The sequence below is a fragment of the Rattus norvegicus genome, chromosome 1, assembly GCF_021556685.1.
Source record: "Rattus norvegicus strain SHRSP/BbbUtx chromosome 1, alternate assembly SHRSP_T2T, whole genome shotgun sequence".
Lineage (NCBI taxonomy): Eukaryota > Metazoa > Chordata > Mammalia > Rodentia > Muridae > Rattus > Rattus norvegicus.
The window spans coordinates 194,178,904-194,184,784 of NC_141534.1; the positions used below are offsets into that span (position 1 = coordinate 194,178,904).

Here is a 5,881-nt window from a genome sequence, read left to right on the forward strand (position 1 = left end):
GCTGGGGACCGAACCCAGGGCCTTGAGCTTGCTAGGCAAGCGCTCTACCACTGAGCTAAATCCCCAACCCGAGTATAGGGAATTCTAGTCCGGGATTCAGAGGCAATAACCCAATCTCAGTTCAGGGAAGCTCTAAAAACTCAGCCTGTCAAGTTCACCATAGTAGCACACACCTGAAATTCCAACTCTCAAGAAGCTGAAGCAAGGAGATCATGAGTTCAAGGCTCTCTGGGCAACTTAACAAAACCCTGTCTCGGGGCTGGGGATTTAGCTCAGTGGTAGAGCGCTTGCCTAGCAAGCGCAAGGCCCTGGGTTCGGTCCCCAGCTCCGGAAAAAAAAAAAAAGAAAAAAGAAAAAAGAAAAAAAAAAACAAACCCTGTCTCAGAAACATAGAAGCAGGCTGAGCATGCTGACACATGCATTCATCCCTTCACTCATAAGGTAGAGTCAGATGGATCTCTGTGAGTTTGAGGCCAGACAGGTCAGGTCTACTAAATTAATTAATTAATTAATTAATTAATTAATTAAGGTCCAGGCCAGCAAGTTGGCTCAGCAAGTAAGTGCTGGGTCACCAAGCCCAAGAACCTGACTTATGTCTTCAGGACCCATATCACGAGGAGGGCAAGGACCAACTCCTGCAAGTTGTCCTCTGTCCTTTACATGTGTGTGCTATGACATGAAGAACACACACACACACACACACACACACACACACACACACACTGCACATACACTCACAAAATAAACATTACCAACAACAAAAGTACTATCTCTCTCTGCTCACTGACAAGGATCAGCACATAGGATACACTCAGGGGAAGATACTACGATTTGCAAACCCTTGGGCTGAAGAGATGGCTCAGCAGTTAAGAGTGCTGACTGTCGGGGCTGGGGATTTAGCTCAGTGGTAGAGCGCTTGCCTAGGAAGCGCAAGGCCCTGGGTTCGGTTCCCAGCTCTGAAAAAATGAACCAAAAAAAAAAAAAAAAAAAAAAAAGAGTGCTGACTGTCCTTCCAGAGGTCCTGAGTTCAATTCCCAACAACCACATGGTGGCTCACAACCATCTGTAATGAGATCTGATGCCCAATTCTGGTGTGTCTGAAGACAGTGACAGTGTACTTATCATAAACAAATAAATCTTTAAAAAAAGGTTTGTAAAATCTCTCATTTTAAATGTTATGATGTTTGAAGAAGTAGTTCCTTCATAGTATAGACTTTTACTTGAGCTAAAAATGTTTGTATTCATCGGGTCTGTTCCCTCTGGAAAGAACATCTGTGACTAGGTGAGAACACTGTCAGCTGCCCTGCCACAGTCAATAGAGAGGCTGCTATGTACAAAGAACTTAGCTTGTTTCATTTTGAAACAGGATATCTCTATGTTGTCCAGGGTGGCCTTGAGTCTCTAGGCTCAGGTGATCTGCTTGGCTCAGTCTCCAAAGTTACTGGCATTGCAGGCCTGCGTCACCACATACTTGGCAAGAATTTAATAAGTCTGATCTAATCGGTCTGTAGCTGCTCTCAATGCTCAATTGTGTCACCATGAGATGATATGTATGTCACCATGAGATATGTATGTCACCATGAGATATGTGTGTCACCATGAGATATGTGTGTCACCATGAGATATGTATGTCACCATGAGATATATATATACTCTCTGCCAGGGCAAACTGCTCCCGTAGACCTTAATATATAAAATAAATTTGTATAGTCTGCATAGTCATAAAAAGAAGGAGGGGGGACCCCAGGACTAGAGCCATGGCTCAGAAGTTAAGAGTGTTAGGTCCCAGCACTTTAGGCAGTTAACCACTACCAGAAATTCCAGTTCCAGGGCATCTCCTGCCCTCTTCTGGCCTCCCAGGGTAACTGTAAACACACTTCCTCTGGTTCTGGTTCAAGCATGCGCCTACATGGCCTCCGGGGAACACACACACACACACAGACACACAGACATACACACACACTAATAAAAACACCTAAACATGGCGGTGTACAACTTTAACTGCAGCACTCTGGAGACAGAGGCAAGCAAATTTCTTGAGTTTAAGGCTATCCTTGTTTACCTAGTAAGTTCCAGATCACCCAGGACTACACAGTGAGAGCCTGCTCAAAACAAAACAAAGCAAAACTAAAAAGAAAAAAAAAAAAAAAAGGAAAAAATAAAATTTAAAACAAAAATAGAAAAGCTATAAAAATAACTCAGTATTGTTACTAGTCATTTGATTCATGAATAATGACATATAGTCTCCATCTGATTTTGTTTTATTAATGTAAACAGCTCAACTATTTTCAAAATCATTCATGGGGGTGAAAAAAAAAAACAGCCAGAAAAACCTTAACAGCCAGGTGTGATTTTGTACCTATATAATCCTAGCATTCTTTATAGGCAGAGGCAGGAGGATGGTGGCAAGTCGGAAGCCAGTGTGAACTACATAGTGAGATCTTGTCTCAAGAGGCAGTGGGAAAGGTGCCTGGTTCTCAGCGTGCATGTCGCTCTTGCAGAGAACACGGATTTGGTTCTCAGAGCTCACAATGGTAACTATGGCTCTATGGACTTTTGTATGTGTGCAGGTTCATTGTGTATGCCTGGTACCTGAGGTCACAACAGGGCATTGGATCTCCTGGAACTGGAGATGGTTGTGAGCTGCTATGGGTGCTATGGATGACCCTGGGTTCTCTTCAAGAGCAATAAATGGGCTAACAGATGAACCATCTCTCCAGCTCCCCCCTTCTGCTGTGGGGGCATTGCGCAGAGACCCGGATTTCCTCACATGCTGTGGGTTTTCTGTGAAAAGGGAATACTCTGGTAAGCACCCCAGCTGACTCCTCTAATTGAGTCAGTGGAGTCAATCTCCTGCATCACTGCAACTCTATCCGGAGAACTCAATTCCTGGCCCTGCAGAGCTGAAGAGCAAAGTCTGTAGCAGTTGTTCCACCAAAAATGTTGCTTGTAAGTCTTCCCAAGCAAGGAACTAAGAATCTGCACCTTCCTGTGCCCTTTTATTTAAGGAGAAAATTCTCAAGCTGGCCTCCATCCAGAGACTGTCCTGCCTCTGCCTCCCAAGCACACCACTGCTCGGCGTACTTAAATATTGACATTAAATGCCACGCTGAGAACACAGAAAGGAATCTAGCCTTCATGAGTTGTTTAATATCTAAGAAATAAAATTTAATATCTAAGGAAAAAAGGATAGACATGAATCAAATGCCACAACTGTTAGATGGAGGCTTCTAGGTAGAGTACTTGCCTAGAAAGCCCAAGGTCCTGAGTTCAATTCCCAGAAATACACGCCTCTACCATGGTTTTGGCCTCTATTGCCTAAAACTGTGACTTTTGTACCATCGCAGTGACAGAGATCTACACGATATTGTGAGAGACTGGAAGAGAGGATGACCCAGTCAGGAAGATCTTTAGTAAGAGCCATGGAGACAAAGAAGGGAGATGGGGCTGGAGAGAGAAAGATGGCTCAGCCATTAAGAGTATCCTCTGTTTTTCCAGAGAACATGGTTAGAGTTTCCAGCACCCTTATGGTGATTCACAACCATCTGTAATTCCAGGTCCACCTGAAGGGTCCATTTGAAGGGAACTGCAGGAAGAGTGGATCTAGGGGAGAGGAAAGGTGGAGGAGACATACTGGGAGGAGAAGAGGGAAGGGAAACCAGTAGGGATACATGAGAGAAGAATAATTTTTTTAGACATATTTATTGTGTATATAGCATTCTGCCTGCATGTCTGCCTGCAGCCCAGAAGAGGGCACCAGATCTCATTACAGATTGTTGTGAGCCACCATGTGGTTCCTGGGAGTTAAAGGCAGGATGTCTGGAAGAGCAGCCAGAGCTCTTAACCTCTGAGCTATTCCTCTAACCCCCGAAGAATAGATTTTTTTAAAAATTATTTTGTGATATATTTTTACTTTGTGTGTATTGTGCATGTAGGCACTTGAGTGCTGCAGTTAGTATGGTGGCCACCACCTTCTTTTAGTTAAAAAAATGTTTTAGGGGTTGGGGATTTAGCTCAGTGGTAGAGCGCTTGCCTAGCAAGCGCAAGGCCCTGGGTTCGGTCCCCAGCTCCGAAAAAAAAAAAAATTAAAAAATGTTTTAAAGATAAGGTTTTCCTATGTGGCCTTGGCTGGTCTAGAACTGTCTGCCTCTGCCTTCTAAGTTAAGTATGTGCCCCCACTCCTGGCCTTAGTTAAATTTTATCACCTATCACATTTATTTATTGTGTGTGTATGCACACGCATGAGTGCATGCACAGATGCATAGGTGCTGTGACATGAGTGTGGCGCTCAGAGGACACCGTGGAGGGGTTGGTCTTCTCTTTCTACCACATGGGTTGGTCAGACTTGGTGACAAGTGCCTTTACCTGCTGCACTCCCTTGCTGTTCCTCAGACTCTTGGCACAGACTCCGAGGTGTTGGAACTAGAGGCATGCTCCAGCACACCAGGCTAAAGACAACAGAAAAACCCTGCAGCTGCAACAGCAGAGGCCAGTGGACTCCGTGGATGTGGGAAGTACACGAACTGTGTTCTACAACTCAATATACATGCAAAGCATTCCCAGCAGGGCCAGGTGTCCCACAAATGTGTTTTTATCTTGTAGGCACTTGGTGGGTTGACTGTAAGGTTGGAGGGAAATGGGGTGTTAAGGACAACCTCCAGGCTCTGGCTCTGAATAGTATGTCAAGGGAGTGCCAACAAAATGAAAACAGAGGAGAGGATGATATTTCGTGCTGTTTTGTTTTTGTTCTGTGACAGGATCCTATCATCCTGGCTGTACTGGGCAGAGAGGCTGACCTCAAACTCACAGAGATCCTTCTGCTGCTGCCTCCCAGGTTCTGGGACTAAAGACATGCACTACCACCCCAGCTAGGTTTGTTTGTTTGTTTTTGAGACTTATGAGGAGGAAAACTCTATAATCACACACCCACTGCTTCTTCTCTTTTCCTTGTCCTCTCTCCTCTAAGCTGGCTTTTAACTCCTGGGTCCAAATGTTCCTCCTGCCTCTTCCTCAGAAGTAGCTGGGACTATAGATGTGAACAATAAGGATTAACTAAAACAATAATAAAAACAAACAAACAACCACTAACATATATAGAAAACCAGGAGTTAAAGGCACAAGGGAACCCACCAGACAGCTGCCTCTCCCCAAATCAGTATTTCAGATAGAAGTCCCTCCTTGGCTTTTGGGGTCCCTTTTATTGGGAATGGGTTAGGGTTAATAGAAAACAGCCACTAAATATTATAAATTAGCAACTAGAGAATTGGCTGTTAGCATTGGACAGAGAATGCAGGCACTCAGGGCTCAAGGCTGCCTGTGGGGTAGATAAGTGTGACGGGAAACAAGATGAGTGGCTGCTAGAAAGGAGGCAATAAAAATAAAAGCAAGAATAATCATGTCAAAGGAAAGCCATCAAGGTACCTGGGAAGACACACTTTCATAAAGCAAAAGGGTGTATCATATATCACAGGTTCAGGAGTTTACCAAGGCAAAGGCGTGGGCATATATCACGGGGTTACAAGTTCAGGGTAGGTTGAAAATTATGGTTTGTGTTTGGTTTTGAGCTGGGGATGGGGGTGGAAGGTGGTGGGGAGGGGATTAGGTGCATATTTTACCTATCAAAGCAGACCTGGCTTCCAGGTTCTCCCAGCATCCCTCAGTCTCTAACCTTGAGCTTTCCCCCAGAGGTTCCTCCTCATATGATCCAAATATTTTGAGGTGGAGAATAACCTATCAGTTTGCAGGACACATCAGGCTTAGGAAACAGAAACTTGTTTTTGTAAGGTATGGAGCCTCGATATAATGTATAACAATGTGGCTCCTGGTTTGTCTCACACTGGCTTTAAAGTCACAGAGATCCTCTGCCCACACCCACCCACCC

At 44.5% G+C, this 5,881-nt stretch overlaps 1 long non-coding RNA gene across 1 annotated transcript; it reads left to right on the forward strand.

Moving 5' to 3' along the window:
* Positions 1-2,623: 2,623 nt before the first annotated feature.
* LOC134483843 (uncharacterized) lies at positions 2,624-4,872 on the forward strand. Its single transcript, XR_015652580.1, has 3 exons — positions 2,624-2,949; positions 4,393-4,514; positions 4,758-4,872. It is a non-coding gene; the product is annotated as an uncharacterized LOC134483843 (long non-coding RNA).
* Positions 4,873-5,881: the final 1,009 nt, after the last annotated feature.